The sequence below is a fragment of the Panthera leo genome, chromosome A3 (genome assembly GCF_018350215.1).
Source record: "Panthera leo isolate Ple1 chromosome A3, P.leo_Ple1_pat1.1, whole genome shotgun sequence".
In the NCBI taxonomy this organism is placed as follows: domain Eukaryota; kingdom Metazoa; phylum Chordata; class Mammalia; order Carnivora; family Felidae; genus Panthera; species Panthera leo.
The window spans coordinates 36,339,820-36,359,052 of NC_056681.1; positions in this window are offsets into that span (position 1 = coordinate 36,339,820).

A 19,233-nucleotide genomic window follows, 5' to 3' on the forward strand; every position below is an offset into this window, starting at 1 on the left:
GGCAGAAATGTTAAATTTTAATGTAGTTGAATTCATTAATCTCTACTTTTGTGGTTTGTGGGGAGTTTTTGGTATGTTGTTAGGAAAATCTTCCTTACCCTAAAATCAGAAGCAGTTTCTCCTATATCGTCACCATTAGGCCTTTTGACCACCTGGGATGGATTTTTGTGTGCAGTGTAGAGCAGGGATCTAATTTTGTCTGTAATGAGCTATCTCACCAGTATCATTAATACATGCTCCATTGTTTCCTCAATAATCTATAGTGCCTCTTCTGTTTCATGTCAAATTTTGTATGAATGGGACCATTTCAGGGTCTCTATTTTGTTCTATTGACCTCTGTTTATCTTTGTGCCAATACCACACTGCCTTCCTCACTATCCCTATACATGAAGATGCGTACTAGATTTTGGTAAATGAATTTCTCCATTCACCCTCATCCTTCTCTTTCAGAATTGACTTGGCTGTTCTTTGGCCCTTGCCCAACAATCTGATTGTCAAGGTTCATGAAAAACTGTGTAGACATTTTCATTGGAATTGCATTCAAATTATATTTTAATTTGCAGATGGATATTTTTACGATTTTGTCATTCTACCCCTGAATGTGGGATATTGCTCTGTTTATTATTTATTAATGCCCCTTGATAAAAAATTTATAAAATCCTTACATATCTTTCGTTAGATTCTTGGGTACTTTATATTTTTTGTTGCTGTCAGTTTCTCTTGTTTGCAATCGAGAACTGTGGCTGAGGGAGAAGGGACTTCCTGTTCGAATGGGTATCACCTGAGCATTGTTTGTGGTGGCAGCAGTTAGTCGCCTCTACAGTGTACTTACCGTGCCTCCCTCAGGCACTTGGGCACCAGCTGCCAGGGCCCTTCTTCAGAAAGCATTGCAGTGACTGAGTCTGATGAACAGCAGAGGCTGAGCCATGGGTCCCCCCTTATGGCATGACTCCTCGTCTTCCTACATCTCCATAAATCACTCCCTTTCCTTTGTTCCCCCAGCCTTCAGAGTACTAGCTACTTCCTCCGGTTTCAGTCCCCTTGAGAACTTGGGTTTCTCTTTTTGCCTTTTTAGTTTACCTGGTTGGAACTTTATACCTAGCTAACAATTCTTTCTATTCTATTCTCTCTCTTCAGTCACTAGTGTGATATCTGACGCTTGACCAGACCTGAGTAGACTAGTGGTTCTCAAACTCCAAGCTGTGTCAGAATTCCCTGGATGGCTTGTTTGAACCCAGATTTCTGGCCCATCTTCAGACTTTCCTGTTCCAGGAGGTATGGATGGGCTCAAGAGTGTACATTTCTAGCAAGTTCTTACATGATGCTGATGCTGGTGGTTTAGGGATCACACTTCTGAGAACCACTGTATTAGTCAAAGATAGAAGTGCAGCCCTCAAAGGGATATCTGTCCCGAGATGACTATAAAACTCCTTGGAAAGAGGAAGTAGCCCCAAAGAAACCCTATTGGCTAATGAGTTCATGATGGTTTTATAATAACAAAGGGTGAGGCCCAGGGTGCTGCTACGTGCCAATGTAGTAGGAAGGGAAGTGCAAGTTGCCATCTTTTCTGTAGTGTAATGGAGTAGGAGGTTTCACTCCAGAATGATGTGCTAGAGTGTTGCAGGATGTCATTGAGAGGATGTGACTGCCAGTTGACCCTTGAGCTGGATCTGGGGAATTGGAGGCCCTTTATCCTGCCCCTGTCCTGGAATATATATTCTGCCCACGATGGTGGCCATTCTTGAGGATGCAGCCTTGAGAAAGCAATGTGTTGTTGAGGTCATGGGGGCCATATAAGTGACTAAACTCAGGTAAGGCCTCTATGTTAACTTTTAAGATTCTGGGGTGCGGAGGGGGTGGACAGGTATGGAGATCTACTCATTGTTCAGACAACCAGGACAAGCCCTGTAAGTATGTTCTCTTGCTTTTTTTTTTTTTTTTTTAAAGTAATCTCTACAACCAACATGGGGCTTGAACTTATGATCCCAAGATCAAGAACTAGATGCTTTACTGACTGAGCCAGCCAAGTGTCCCAACTTCTTTGCTTTTTAAACCTGCCATCTACCAATCCAGAGGGTCAGCCTCTTTCTCTGGTCTCTTCCTGCCCCCTATATATGGAGTCCAGCTTTAGATTTCACCTGGGAAGCTCCCAAGGTTTTGAACCAACATAGAGGTGGCATTTTAAGAACACACAGGTCTTGGATAGGGGGTTATTCAAGGAGGAACTACACTAAGTGGCACGAGACAATAGTGTATTTGATTGAATCTTTACATTCAGGATTTTTTTTTTTTTTTTTTTTTTAGCAGGGATGGGGTGTTTCAGATTTGCCTCTTGTTTATTTTGTCATGCCAACAAATGAAAATAAAAATTCAGAAGTTCCAGCCCAGATTCAAGAGAAGGGAACACAGACCCTACTTTTCAGGGTGAGGAGTGGAAAGGCTCTGAACAGTATAGGGCACCAGAGATATTGCTGTGGCCACTTTTGGAAAAAATAGTCTGCCATACCATTTACCTTAATCTGTGCATCTTTATACAAGTCCCAAGGTCTCTGACACCTGACATGAGAACTGAGATAACTGAATTCTATCCTGATTGAGATTTTAAGTAATCCAGAGAATGAGAAGTTAATACTCCTGGATCTACTTCTAGTGTCAGTGCATTTTATGGACTCTGGGGCTGGGGCAGGTGTTTTTGGTCCATGTGCACGGAGAAGCAGAAATCCAGGAGTATGTAGAGAAAGAAAAGAATAAAAAGGGAAAGAGGAGACAGCTTGTTCCTGATGATTATCCAGCTTTCTCATGATGCCCCACTAAGTTATGTAATCTTGAGTTATGTGAGGCACTCTTGTAACATACAAAATAATCCCCCCTTTACTTAAACTAGTTTGTATGGATTTCTATAGTCTGGATGGATTGTAGCACAGGGCAACACACTTCTCCGGTGGAGGGTTCCCCTATACAGCAGGCTGGTTTGCACTCAGATGTCCCTGGATCTGTGTTCCATGGTTCTTGCCCTTTGATTTTATGCTCCCTATCAAGGGTAGCCCCACCCACCCCACCTGTTTTCCCTCAGCTGATATTGGAGGCTCAAACAAATATCTCATGGAAATAGGCCAGCGTAAGTAAGTGAGCATTTATTCGGAACCAGCAAGATTTTCAAGTTTTACTTATGCAAAAGGCCACATCGGGAGCTATTTAACAAATACATTTTATAAAGAATAGTAAGGTAGAATACTCTGTCATATTTTTGGTCTGGGCTGCTCCCAATGTTCTCAGCCCTCTTTCACTGGTTTAAGGGTGTTCATGCCTCACCCTCTGTGTGCCTTGATTCCCAGCTGTGGGAACTACTGACCTTTTTTACAGGATAACACTTGGGCTGCTGGCACTGCTTTGCCCACACAAGTACCTGGGAGCTTCTATCCTGTTGGTGCAGCCTGTAGCCATGTAGGTGTGTGACACCCTGGCTCACTTGGCTCCAGGTGGGACAAATCCCGTGGTGTGGTTTATGCTTTAGGGTAAACTACAAGATCAGTCTGAAAGTTGCTTGAAATCGGCACCTTCCTTGGCTTCTTTTGCCCTGTCCTGGTTCCCTCATTCCTTTGCTATTTCTCCTGGGAGCTCTTCTTGAATAAAGGAGGAGCTTAATAAATTTGTGCACATGCACAACCTAAGATAGGGACTCATGTTTCTTGGGGATGGAATATGTTGCTGTGGGAGAAAGGTCTTTCAAATGATCCAACTTAGAATCAAATCCCTTTTTATAGGATTGATTTATTATACAGGCATGGACCCCGTTCACTTTTCTAATTTTGTCTTCCTATCTAAAGATAGAGGTAATAATTACTACCTGTGACTATAATCTTGTAACGCATACAGATTTTATCTCTATAAATCTGTAATTATATACAAACAGGGCCTGAAAGATATAGACCAACATTGTCCATTGAAACTTTCTGTAATGATGGATACATTCTCTACACTATTCAGTAAAATAGTCTCCAGCCATATGTGGCTATTGAGTACTTTAAATGTGGCTAGTGTGACCAAGGAACTTAATGTTTAATTCTTTTTTTTTTTTTTTTTAATTTTTTTTTTTTTTTTTTTTTTCAACGTTTTTTTATTTATTTTTGGGACAGAGAGAGACAGAGCATGAACGGGGGAGGGGCAGAGAGAGAGGGAGACACACAGAATTGGAAACAGGCTCCAGGCTCCGAGCCATCAGCCCAGAGCCTGACGCGGGGCTCGAACTCACAGACCGCGAGATCGTGACCTGGCTGAAGTTGGACGCTTAACCGACTGCGCCACCCAGGCGCCCCTTAATGTTTAATTCTTACTAGTTTAAAATTTAAATACATTTAGTCACATGTGGCTAATGGCTACCATATTTGACAGTACTAGATAGAATAAGTCATAGCATTATAAAGCTAATTTCCTCATTTTTAATAATTATACAGTTGGTTACTTAAGCCTTGATTTTGAAAACACACACTGAAAATTTAAGAGTAAAGAGGCTTCATGTCTATTACTTATTCTCATATGATTTAGAGGAAATATATGTATTTATGTATAAAGCAGTTATGTTAAATGTTAATATTTAGGGAATTTGGGTGAAAGGTTTATGAATTTTTGGTAGAAAGGAAAGGTATTGAAAAACCTAAATTTTTAATTGTCATAATAATAATAATCCAGAAGATAATATTTAAAACTGATTACTTAAGAGGTAGCCGTATACACATATTATTTAGAACTATGGATGTAAGTACTAGAAGAGAACAATTAAATTATCTGAGATATTAAAAATGTCCATAAATTTTTCCAATCCCATTCTGTGTGCCCCTTGAAATATGATTTTGAAGGTCTGCCTATCAAGAAATAGTCTAGTTCCCCATTTTTCCATGGAGTTAGCCATGTATCTTGTTTCAGCTAGTAGAATAGTAGCAAATACAACACAAGCAGAGAACTGAGAAATAATTATGCTTTCGTACTTGCCTTTCTTGATACTCTTGAGCTCTTGGGAAAAGAGCAACCATTGCCATGGGAACAAGTCTTGGCTAGTCTGCTGGAGGATGAGAGGCCATGCCATGTCGGTCATCCTGGCTCTCCTAGCTGAGTTCCCAGATGTGGGATTGAGGTCATCTGGCTCATCTAGCCACAACCTAACTGGCCAGCTGACCTCACATACTATATGAGCCCGGGTGAGGTCAGCAGAAGAACTGCCCCATTGAGCCTAGCCTAAATTGCTACCCCATAGTATCATGGGCTGAGTAAGTGGCTGTTGCTTTAAGCCACCATATTTTAAGTTGGTTTGTTTCCTAGGAAAAGCTAACTGATGCAAAAAGTTCTTCCTTCTATGAAGAAAGATAAGATTGCAATGGGCAATATAACATGGTTTTTAGAAGCATGGACTATGGAGTTAGACCCTACCTTCCATTTTCTAGGTATGTGATATTGAAAAAATTCATTAACCTCTTTGTGCCTCACTTTTACATCATAAAAATGGAGACTATATAACCTCATATATTTATTCTGAAATTAAAATTTAAGAAATGCATGCAAAAAACTCTGAATAGTACTTACCACATAATCAATGTTCCATTAATTGCTAGGACTGTGTGTGTGTGGTGGAAAAAGGTAAAATAAAACTGTGGGTTGTAATAAGAGATGAAGGATAATGTTGTCAAGTACATTGCATTTAGAAATTAAAAATGAGAGTTTAAGTTTTCTCTCCTATATTCTGGCTGTGTGATTTTAGGGAAATCATTTTTCTTTTCTAGACTTTGTTATCTTGAAAAAAAATTCTGCTGATGTACCACATTATCTCAGTGGATTTCTTCAACTTCCAATGACTTTGATTATATTTATCTTAATTCTATTGTTCATAAGCGTCCATTACTTTTCCAAGGATAAGTTCATGGAGACCAGAGCCAGAACTTTTAGTGTGTAAGGTGAAGCTTTAGGTTAGGGGGCAGGCAAATTCAGACACAATCATAGCTGCATAAATTAATGTTGTTGTACAAAACTAATCACTAGGGAGTTCCAGGAAGGAAGTACATCTTTTGAAGTTCATAGTGGGTAGATTTTTATAAGAAATGGTGTCTTTCAGAGGGATTAGTTATGGTCAGATCAGTGTAAAGTGAGACTTTGGGCATGTAGTCATTAAATCAAGTCACAGACTTCCTGTGAAGTTGAAAGACAGATGTGTTAAGCTCATGTTAGCTGCTGTAACAAAGAAATTCAAAATGCATGATTGTTCAAACATGATAGAAGTAGTTTCATTTCTTGCAGGTGAATTTCCCAACCTAAGATCCTTCTATCTAGTGGCTCTGCCATTTTAAACACATGGCTTGATTGCATTAAGCAGAAGAGAAAAGAGTGTGAATGATCACATGTGAGAGATTTTTTGGCACTCATCATATTCTAAATGACAGATTTGCTGGATAGAGGATTCTCGGCTGCATATTTTTTCTGTTCATCACATTGAAGATTTCCTGCCATTCCTTTCTGGCCTGCCAAGTTTCAGTAGAGAGATCCATCACTAGTCTTATTGGTTTCCCTTTATATGTTAGAGCACCTTTATCCCTAGCTGCTTTCACAATTTTCTCTTTATCCTTGTATTTTGCCACTTTCACTGTGATATGTTGTGCAGAAGATCGATTCAAGTTACGTCTGAAGGGAGTTCTCTGTGCCTCTTGGATTTCAATGTCTTTTTCCTTCCCCAGATCAGGGAAGTTCTCAGCTATGATTTCTTCAAGTACACCTTCAGCACCTTTCCCTCTCTCTTCCTCCTCTGGAATATGAATTATGCATAGATTATTTCTCTTTAGTGCATCACTTAGATCTCAAATTTTCCCCTCATACTCCTGGATTTTTTTTATCTCTCTTTTTCTCAGTTTCTTCTTTTTCCATAATTTTATCTTCTAGTTCACCTATTCTCTCCTCTGCCTCTTCAATCCGAGCTGTGGTCATCTCCATTTTATTTTGCAGCTCATTAATAGCATTTTTTAGCTCCTCCTGGCTGTTCCTTAGTCCCTTGATCTCTGTAGCAAGAGATTCTCTGCTGTTCTTTATACTGTTTTCAAGCCCAGAGATTAATTTTATGACTATTATTCTAAATTCACTTTCTGTTATATTGTTTAAATCGTTTTTGATCAGTTCATTAGCTGTCGTTATTTCCTGGAGGTTTTTTTGAGGGGAATTCTTCCGTTTCGTCATTTTGGATAGTCCCTGGAGTTGTGCGGGACCGCGGGGCACTTCCCCTGTGCTGTCTTGAATAACTTGAGTTGGTGGGCAGGGCCACAGTCAGACCTGATGTCTGCCCCCAGCCCACCGCTGGGGCCACAGTCAGACTGGTGTGTACCTTCTCTTTCCCTCTCCTAGGGGCGGGATTCACTGTGGGGTGGGGTGGCCCATCTGAGCTACTTGCACACTGCCAGGCTTGTGGTGCTGGGGATCTGGTGTATTAGCTGGGGTGGATCGGCATGGTGCACAGGGGCGGGAGGGGCATGCTTAGCTTGCTTTTCCTTCAGATGCCCACTTCTGGAGGGACCCTGTGGCACCGGGAGGGAGTCAGACCCACCAGAGGGATGGATCCACAGAAGCACAACGTTGGGTGTTTGCGTGGTGCAAGCAAGTTCCCTGACAGGAACTGGTTCCCTTTGGGATTTTGGCTGGAGGATGGTCAAGGGAGATGGCGTTGGTGAACACCTTTGTTCCCTGCCAAGCTGCACTCTGTCATCTGGGGCTCAACAACTCTCCTTCCCGTTGTCCTCCAGCCCTCCTGCTCTCCGAGCAGAGCTGTTAGCTTATAACCTTCCAGATGTTAAGTTCCGCTTGCTGTCCAAACACACTCCGTCCGGCCCCTCTGCTTTTGCAAGCCAGACTTGGGGGCTCTGCTTGGCCGGTGGGCTGCCCCTCCGCCCTGGCTCCCTCCCACCGGTCCATGTAGCGCGCACCGCCTCTGCCCTTCCTACCCTTTTCCATGGGCCTCTCGTCTATGCTTGGCTCTGGAGAATCCGTTCTGCTAGTCTTCTGGTGGTTTTCTGGGTTATTTAGGTAGGTGTGGGTGGAATCTAAGTGATCCGCAGGATGCAGTGAGCCCAGTATCCTCCTATGCCGCCATCTTCCACAGATCATAAAGTAGCCACTCATATTCCATCGGCCAGAACACAGTCACATGACCACACCTGACTGTAAGGGAGGATAGGAGATAGAGTCTTATGTGTTCAGAAATAAGTAGAACCATGTTTTTGAGCTTCTATCTAGTTTCTGCCATGACAGATATATACCTGAGTATAAGGGTCTGGTGTATGGCAATGGGGAGTGACGGGGACAGTGGAGAAGGGGAGAGTTGCTTCTGTTTCTAAAAGGGCAGCCATTACTCAGCTTTGGCTGATGATGCTGCCAGATGAGAATGGGGCCAGGGGTGGCCAAATCCTCTAATTTCTAAAGAGCAGTTAGGCGTCTTAATTGATATATAAAATCTCTTGATTTAAAATTATTGGTGATGAATTTATAAAAACAACAACAAAAGTATAGAGCATAAATAAAATTCATTGTTAAGCCCAATGTTGCCTGCATATTTTAGGCTGCCAATTTATAGTATCTATGTTGTGCTAAATGGGGAAAGCCTAGAAAATCACATAAGAGCCTATGAGGCAGATAATCTGTAAGTGACAACTAGGCCTGGGAATGGCCTAGGCATGAGGGTAAAGGGTAAAAATTAGCTTGGACTCTTATTAGGCCTTCATCCCAGGAACAAGGAGAAGCCACATGGAGGTGGGGAAAGGCCCTTTGATCAGAGATTTCCAGAGCCCTTTCAAAGGAGCAATGGCTTTACATTGCCTTCCATTGCTATGCCGGGGCAGGTAAAGAGGTTGAGAACAATGGGTAAGAAATGAGAAAAATGTGAAATGACTGTGGGTCAGGGAACTACATCTACCTGTCTTCAACCATGTCATGCCTGCCTGTGTGACCCCAGAGCAGTTAGGAGAGGAGCCGGGGCGTGGTCTCAGGAAAGAAGTGATTTCACTGTTAGTCACAGATGTAGTGGGTATTTACCGGTTCAAGACAAAGGCCCTGTCTGTGTAGATATACATTTCCTGTAACCCTATGAGTGGCTGTCAGGTTTTGGGTTTATACAAAGCTGTGACTGTGTTCTAGTCATACTTTATGTGAAATAGAAAGACTGCAAACATTAGAACTAAAAGCTTATTGTTTTCTTATTTTCTTGGTAAATTGGTGATGACCTCAAAGGTAAGCCATGGATACATATTTACATTGCATATAAGTACAACAAAATCTGTCTAGTATTTTAACCTCCAGCCTCATCAGTCAGTGACATACATATGAAATGCCAATCTGTGCTTGGTACTGTGAGGAATGGGTAGATTAAATACCACTCCATCTTATTCTTGAGGGTTTTAGATCTAGGGGAGGAAGGAAGGAATATATATAGTCTTGAAAAAAGCACAGTGTCCAGTACAGGCAGGGCATGGTAAGTGGGAGATGAATGGTGGAAATGGAAGAAGGCTGAGGGATTGATGGGAGGGGAGAAAAGGGCATGAAGGACTGGCATGGTGAGGAAGAACTTCCTGTAGGATGTAGGACCCACTTCCCATCCTATTCAGCCATTGTACTTAAAGATATGGTAAATATTATTGCCCTTGATTGTCCCATGTACAGATTGATTGCAACTTTAATCCCTTTCAGAAAATAAAAAGAAATGAAGGTATCTTAGATGGGCATTGGGATATTTTATTGAACTTGAGGCCCATTTTATCATAGTAAAGCTTAGCACAAAAATGTCTCTGCTGAGATTTGAGTAGGAATCCTATAGTTCTGTTCAAGATTTATGTCAAAATTAACTATATATTCATTACTCATGATTAGAAGTATTTCAATATTTTTCATGGGTATAGCACTTTGAGACTATGTTATCCATTTGGCAGTATGATAAATTGAAAAGGGGAAGACATGCCAGTTTTGGACAACATATGATTGTGTATTTTCAATTATGAACCAAAGTCAAAATTTGGACTGTGGAGCTGGTTCTATCTCTTTGCCAAGTTGGGCAAGGAATCTTGGCTGAACCATGCTATTTAAAGACCTGGAGTGTTGGACTGGATGTCAAGACATTTGTATTTGGGCTTCTTTGGTGCCACTGTTTGAAAAAGCAAAGGTATCCTGGCTTTGCTATTTCTTTCCATTTTAATGCAGAATGAATGATCCCTGAGCTCTCTTACAGAATATTGTATGGCTAAATCAGAACTTCATTTAAAAATATTTAGAATCCTCACTCTAAGTTGGCCGGTCTAAAGTAATTATTAATAACAATATTTCTACTATTATCATTGCTGCTGTGTTATTACATTTTTGGCAATGGTCATTGTACCAACATCTCTGTTTATTATAAAAGGTGGTGCCATTCTCACTCGCTGGCTGGTATTCAGTTCAGAGAGACCAAAACTGTTCCAGAGACAGTGGAAAAGTGAAAATAATTTATGTCACTCTGCTGAAGAAACGAAATACCCGGTGGTCAAGAAATAAATACGTCAAAGCTTCTAGGAAAATATTAACTGGGAATGTTGCTTCAGACTCACTGAGTGGGGGTAGTATTTGCTGTTTTTCACTCTAGGATTGGCTTTGGATATCAATATTCTGATTTATATTAACCCTCTTTAGATCTGCCTGAAGTTATAAATCAACATTGTGATTTGATTTATATTATATTAACTTTGTTTAGACCTATCTGAAGTCACATGTAGATATTGGATTTTGATATTATAATTATATTTTAATGGATGATAATGTTTTCCCATGTCACAAATTTTGAGACAAATATGAGAATTTTAGCACCAATGTCTTCTACACTGACTGTGTGAACGCTTCTATATCTTTTGATAGGAAAAAAAAACACTAAAATTTAAAAAAATGTCTAGGACACATGAACAGATTGTAGTAGTTAAGAGTGTATCAGCCAAGAAGTCGTGTATGGTAGATTTCAGGTGGCAGGTGAAGAGGAAGTACACAGAATTAGAAGTAGCCAACACTGCCCTTGGCTGGGAACTGGAGACCAGTGCAATAATGTGATTATGGTAATGATTCAACAAGTCATTGTCTGCTGCCTGCGTTCACCGTAATTAACTTTTTGGAATTGCACAGCCTCTGTCTCTGGCTCATCAGCTGGCCTAGCTTTTGTGTCCCTCGTCTGTCATTTCTCCCTGGGCCCAGGAGCCTCTAAGTGCATTGCTAAATGAATTCATTGCTGGAACAAAGATATGGTGGTCGAATAAAGATGGCTATCTTTTGTTGTCAGACATTCAATCCCATATAGCAATCCAATTACTTAAGCTGTTTCTATCAGTTTTATTAGGGCTGGCCATTGAGGCCAGCTAGAATGCTGATCACTGTGTCTCAGAAGAATGTGGTGGAACAGATTAGGGCTTTAATGAGAGACTTTCTGAAGGCCAGATCTCTTCCATTGTGTGTGTGTGTACACACACACACACACACACACACACACACACACATATATATATATATATATATATATATATATATATATATATCAAGGTCTAGGAATCATTTTTAGGTGAAGGCCCGGAGTCACTGTTACAAAGACTGATCAAAGGATGGCTGGAAATCTGTACAATTGCTTGAAGAAATTTTATGGGTTATAAAATATTGGCACGGGTTCTGTCTGTTATGGGCTATCTGATGAAAATCTCTGTAGGCTGGGAAAAGGAAATTGCTTATTGGCATTTATTCTGTGGGATGGATATCTTTGGAGTTTGCATTTGAACTCTTTCTTCACTGTGTTACAGGTCAAATTCTGTGCTTAGCACTAACATTCCAGGAATGTGGGCTGCACAAAATCAACACAAGCCCTGCTCCATAGTCTGCTACCCAGAAAAACATATTGTGGAGAGTGGCTAAGGCAAGAGTGAACAGAAAATTAGCAAGAAAAGATATCAAGGGTGGAGTAAGATTGCAGTGGTTAATGTGTAGAAGTTGAAACCTGAAGTAAAAATGAGAGCAGGAATCAAGTCAGGATACTCTTGCTGTGGCCGTTGGGAAAGGATGGTAATTGGTTTTAAAGTAGAAAGAAACAATAACCAGATTGTATATGTCATGCCTATTGCTCTGGGAAGATTTCTGAAATATCAGATGCAAAGAGGTTTTTTATTCTGAAGGGAAGAAGTCTACTTGTATTGAGGAGACTTTTAAAAATAGAGAAACCTTTTTTCTATAAATATCTTATTATTTCACAAAAGTACCCATCGCTCAGCTTCAATAATTAATCATAGCTAATCTTTCAGCTATACCCTAATTAACCCTTTCTGGGCAAATTTCTGACTTGGTATCGTTTTATTCACTGCTATCACAACTCTAAAAAATAAGAACTCTTTAGAAAGGCATAAATGGCAATAGCATTATTATGCCTGAAAAAATTAACAATTTCTTAACATCCATAAATATCCACTTAATTAAATTTCTCATAAACAAAACGGTGTAAAAGTATTTGGCCTATTCTTGGATGTAATTTTGGTATGGCATATTTTGAATAATTTTAGATAATACCTGTTTTTTTCCTGGGAGGGTGTTGCTCACGTCCTGCTGTATATTCCAGATTCTATAAGGATATTAAAAAATTAGAATAAGGATATATTATATTTGTATGGAATTTTGTAGTTTTCAAAGTATTTTTATGTGTGTGTAGATGTTTTGGTTTTTATGTTAGCCTCTGCGAGCCAGCTGGATACATTAGAGATAAGGAAACAAACATAGCTGGTGCTTGAATTTAATTCTCTTGACCTCAGCATAGTGTTTCTCCTCCTTTACCCTTAATTTTCACTCTTTCTTTCTCAAATTAATGATCTCTAACAAAAAATAAAATTCCATGGCTTTGGACGTAATCTGAGATTCAAACACTGCTCAATTATATATGATGTTAGGTAAGTTATTAACCACTTGGGAGCTTAGTTTCCTCATCTGTAAAAATGGTGAGAATAATAATGTACCTCCTAGGCTTATGGCAGAAAAAAAATGAGATAGGTAAAATGTGGGAGAGAATGACTTGTTCCTTGTGTTTCCTTCCCGACTGATGGATTCACTGAGTCCCCACCTTTGTGTGACTTTGTATCTTTCCCCTTGAAGAAGTAGAGTCTATTCTTTAACTCTTAAATCTGAGCTGGACTTGTGACTTTCTTGGGCAAGTAGAATGCAACAGAAAGGATGTTGTGCCATTTCCTAGGCCAGGCCTGCAGAGGCCTTATGTGTTTCTGCCTGTTCTCTTGCCCCCAGGCCTTTGCCGTACAACAAGCCTGGGCTAGCCTGCTGAGGGTGAGAAATCACATGGAGAGCCCATTTGTCTCAGGGAGACCATCCTAGGCCAGTCTCTAATCAGTCACCTTCAAAGCATGTGAGAAAGCTTATTTAACATAAACAGAGTGGCCTTCCCAAACCTTAGCTGACTACAGATGTGTGTGTAAGTTCTGCCAGACCAAAAGAACAACACAGCTGACCAATACACTTATGAGCAGTAATATGTGCTTATTGCTTTTACTCACTGAGTTTGGAGGCAATTTGTTACACAGCAGTAGCCAACTGATATGTGATAATTAGAGAGACAAAGTTAACGTTCATTAAATTTGAGGGGAATGATATATTAGATATGGCCTTTATTTTTTACTCTCATTCAATCCATTTACCTTGTAGACAACACTTTGATCACCCCAATAAAATGTTTTTTGTATGTTACTTTCTGTTGTAGACAACTTTGTAGCTTTTCATTCCCTCAGGAAGAAAGCTCAGACTCTTCAACATTATGTATATGGCTCAACAAAATCTGATTCCAACTACCTTTCTATTATTTTCTTCTAGAGCTTTTCTACACAAATATTTTTCTGATAACCAACTTTTTTACAAACAGATCCAACTTCAAGCTATTCCTTTTATGCTTTTACTTTGGCTTTAATTCCCTACCTAAAATTCTCTTTCTCCTGGCCACATCCTACTCAAGGGAGACCTTTACTTCCTAAGAGCTATCTCAGATGCCTTTAGTCACAGTATTGGTACTAAGTATTTATGTCCCTGGCTTAGTGAACTACTTTTGCATTCTGACAATTTTTGTCTCATATTCTATTAATATATGATTTTCTAATTGTGTCTTTTTTGGGATATACCTAACATTCTTGATGACAGAAATCTTGTCTTATCATCTTCTTTTGTATCTCAAATTATTTCCAACACAAGGAGTTCAATAAATATCTGGTCAACATGGAATCAAGGGTTAAAGTGGACGATGGTATGTATCTGTATAGAGAAAGAGGATATCATTGTGGCATGGGATTAAATAAGGAAGGCTTCCTGGAGAAAGAGAACTTGTGTTGGGTTCAGAAGCCTGAGCAGAACTTCAAAAAGCAAGAAGTAGAGAGAGGGCATGTGTGTTCTAAAAGGTCTTGGAGGCAGGAACTAGCATAGCAGGTTATAGTAACAACCATCCCTGAAATCTTAGTGACATGAAGCAATGGAGTAGATGTTTTGTTCATGCTAATGTTCATCACACATCAGTAGGAGGTCTCTGTTGCAACTCATCTTCACTTAGGAATCCAGGGCAATGGGGTTGCTACCATCTGGAGGATTACAGGTCTTTGTGGCAAAGGAGAGAGAAGATGAGAATAACACATAAGCCCTTAAATGCTTCAATCCAGAAGTGGTACATGTCACTTCTGTCTGCTTAGAATTCATTGGCCAGAAGAGATCACGTGTTCATACCTAACTTCGTGAGTGCTCAGAAGGTGAGGTTTAATAAATATTAGTAAATAGTTGTAATGTTCCTTAGAGAAAGGGATAGCAAAGGAAGAACCAGACTATTTGGATAAAAATTATGCAGCAAAGACTCTTTCCATAATTTGGCTATTGTTGAAAGTGCTGCTATAAACATTGGGGTACAAGTGCCCCTATGCATCAGCACTCCTGTATCCCTTGGGTAAATTCCTAGGGTAGATCTATTTTTAATTTTTTGAGGAACCTCCACACTGTTTTCCAGAGCGGCTGCACCAGTTTGCATTCCCAGCAGCAGTGCAAGAGGGTTCCCATTTCTCCACATCCTCTCCAGCATTTATAGTCTTCTGATTTGTTCATTTTAGCCACTCTGACCGGCATGGGGTGGTATCTCAGTGTCGTTTTGATTTGTATTTCCCTGATGAGGAGTGATGTTGAGCATCTTTTCATGTGCCTGTTGGCCATCTGGATGTCTTCCTTAGAGAAGTGTCTATTCATGTCTTCTGCCCATTTCTTCACTGGATTATTTGTTTTTTGGGTGTGGAGTTTGGTGAGTTCTTTATAGATTTTGGATACTAGCCCTTTATCTGATATGTCATTTGCAAATATCTTTTCCCATTCCATTGGTTGCCTTGTAGTTTTATTGATTGTTTCCTTTGCAGTGCAAAATTATATAAATAATTATTTATAATAAATAAATAATTAAAAATAAATTTAATTTAATTTAAAACAGAAAGGATCTCATGTATTAAATATGTATATATAATATATATATATACATGAATATATATAATATATATGTATATTATATATATTCATGTATATATATACATAATATATATATACATGAATATATATATATATTCATATACATGAATATATATAATAATGTGTATATATGTATAAAATACATACATATATATACACATATATATATATATATACACACACACACACACATATATATATATATATATATATATATAATACCCTACATGTCAGGTCTTAGATGTTCAGCTAACTCTCACCAAATCTTTCTAGTTTTCTTAAATTAATGACATCTACTGAGCATCAAAGAGGAATTTTATAATCACCTTCACTGTGAAAATAAAATCTATTAAGAGATTTAAAAAATTATGCAGCAAAGAATGGATAAAATGGTACAAGATTTAGGAAGATTTTAACCTAGGAAAAAGAATTTGACCTTGACATTAGAGAGTAGAAAGCCATTATAGATTCTTGAGCAGGGAAAGGACATGATGACAGCCATGGTCTAGTAAAATTAATCTTAATCTTGCAAGTAAGATGAAGAGGAGAGCCTGATAGGATAGCTGTTATGCTATTCCAGAAAATTAGAGCTTAGAGTTCTGGGCAGTGGGGGCAACTGAACTAAGAAGGAGGTACGTTTGTGTGTGTGTGTTGTCTGTGTGCATGTGCGTGCGTGTGTGTGTGTGTGTGTGTGTGTGTGTGTGTGTGTGAATCTGATATTAAACACTTCAAAGGAAGATGAAGCAGGATTTGGTGATATATTGAAATAGCAGATTGATATCTGGAGAATAAATGTCTTAAAAATGTGTAGCACTCTTTCTAAAAGGTAGGAAGAGAATGAGGAGAAGGCTCAAGCTAACCCATAAACTGAGCTAGTTTCATACCTTCTGAATCTGTGTGGACTAAATACTGAAGTAAAATAGTAACTGAAATGAAACAAAACAGAAAGGATCTCATTCAAGTCACGGGTATTCAGTGTGTGTGTGTGTGTGTGTGTGTGTGTGTGTGTCTATAAGTCTGTCTGTGTGTAGAAAGAAAAGCAAATGGTCTTCCTTGGATTTCCCCAGTGCCCTGTTCATTTCTTTATAAGATAGAACCACAGAATGTAACAAATTCAGAATTCTTTTTTTTTTTTTTTTTTTTTTTGCTTTTCACTAAGAAATGCAAAGCCACTGGTGTCTGCTTTCTTTTGTTAACAAAAAAAAAAAAAAAAAAGAGTTGGAAAGGTCGTCCAAGATAGGAATAAATAGAGGCAGAGGCAAATCAATGTTTAACTTGGAAATATTTTTCAGTTAATCATCTCTGACCGCTCACACTAAGAGGGCACTCCTAGAGTGCTGGCAAACTTGAACTGGAGGCCACTAAGCTTCTATTAAAACAGCAAAATGTCAGGATCTGTACCATCAGAAAGCCTGATCCACTGTAGGTTTAACCTAAACTGGGGAGGTAATCGTCCACAAATATATATCTGAGGCTATTTTGACTTCTGGATTTTGCTTCCAAGTATGAGAGTTATGAAACCATAGGGTTTTCCTTGTTTTCAGATTATCATTTAACACTTGGGATTTATACCTGGTAGGAAGTTTGTTGAAAGGTGTGGGAAGTCGTTTTGGAATCTGTATTGTATCTTGCTTTTCCTCTTTTCACTTCTGGTACATGCAATTTTATGAGATACTACATAATGAAGTTTCTTAGTCTGTGGCCATTTTGATGACTTTTTTGGGTCCTTTATTATAAGAAGCTAATCTTTAAGAAAGTTATGGAAACCTTATGGGGGCAGTGGGGCTAATATGTGCTCTAATGGGCAAATAGACTTTTTAAAAATCTTGTCTCCATTTCAGTGTGTTTGCAGATGGTCAGTTATGAGGAAACTCTATGATTTTGACAGGCTTTGTTCATTCTTCTATATAGGGTGAAATAATTATCTGTCAAACAAAAGAAGTAACTCATTTGGCCTTTGAATGTAAGGTACCCATTACATTCATGTAAAGCCTGGTTTGTAAAGAGATTCTTAGTCAGAGTGTCACCCTTGACTTCAGACTATTGTGCTCATGAACTGCTGAGCATATGGTGTGCTGTCCTGTGACCCATCACTCCAGAGAGTTTCCTACACCACAGACATTGCTTTACAAGCAGAGGGTAATGCAAATGGTGCCAAAACAATCAATACTCTAGGAGCGCAAAGATGTTGTTTCTCTTACAAAAACTGTTCTTTCCATCATTCTGATTCTAGATACATAAGACATCTTGTAATAATTCAGCAGTATTAAGATTCACCCAAGCTGTATTTGAATTATTAAGGAAGTCTTAATTTTGGTTTTGCATTCGGGGAGCTTTAAAAGATCTGATTTTAAATGCTTTTGAGGAATTCATATAGATGAGATGAGTTTTACAAGAAATCTCAAAAATACCAGATTACATGTGTCTCCTTAATTTTTTAAAAGAACAAATTCTATACTTTTATGTTCTTTTAGGGTGAATGGGCAGCAAGACCCTGATGGAACACTACAAAAAATCCTTCATTTTGGCTCTAATCTTACAATGTTATTAAATAATGTCACTTTATATTTTTATTATTAACAACAGTTAACATTGTTCAGGGCCGAGATTTAACTTCTTATCTTGCACTCTCTCCTTGGCCATCACCTTGGTCCACCAGTGTTGGGAGAGCTCTGGGGCAAGGATAAAATCCAATGGTACACTTTTGGCCATGGGTTTATTATTTATTTGTTTTTATTTATTTTGGCCAAAACAACAGAAGTATTTTCTTCCTGTGTAGGAATTTGTGTCTCATTCAGACTTTCCTGAATAGAGGACAGGTAGTAGGGACTTGACTTTATGCCCCCGTTAGCCATTGTTTCATAGGAAGCTCCTCCACACTCTGTGGTCTAAAAATGTAACATTTATTGCTCTTGGGTCAGCTAAATAGTTATTCTGTTGGCTAGGCTCACTGTGCATCTCTGGCCAGCTGTGGGTCATGTAGGGAGCTCCATTTTTCTAGGTTGACTAGAAGCTGGTTCAAGGTCACCCTGAGTGGGATGGTTGGAATCTTTTCCATGCCAACTTCATCTTCCAGCAGACTCATCTGAGCTTGTTCACATGTTGGTGGCAAGCCTGAAAATCTTCTTGAGGCTCAAACTTGGAGCTGGCACAATGACACTTCTACTGCACAGTTACAAAAAAGTCATGAGTCCAGGTCACACTCAACAGGTAGATAGATAGACTTCCTCTTAGTGGAGGAGCTGCAGAGTCACAATACAGAATCACACCACTTGGAATCATCAGTACAACCAGTCTTCTGCATCTTAATTGGGAAGTAATCTCCAATAAGGTTAATAATCTCTACCCCAGGTAAAAGAATCATGACCTATGCCAAATGCTAGACCCATATTTATCAAAATGTGGTCTATAGATACTTTCTGTATCAGATTCACTGTGGGACTTGAGGTGCCCTGAACCTACTGAATTAGCATCTCAGGGCTGGGTCCCAGAAATCCCTATGTTAAGTGGTCCCCCTACCCTACCCCATAACTCTTAAACTCAGGTTTGAGAATCTCTACATTAGGTTCTCCTGCTCAATACAATCCATGACACATGTAGACTCAAGTAAGAGAGTATTTTTCCCAGATACAGAAAACTGATTCAGAAATGAATTACAAAAAATATAGTTGGACTTTTCCA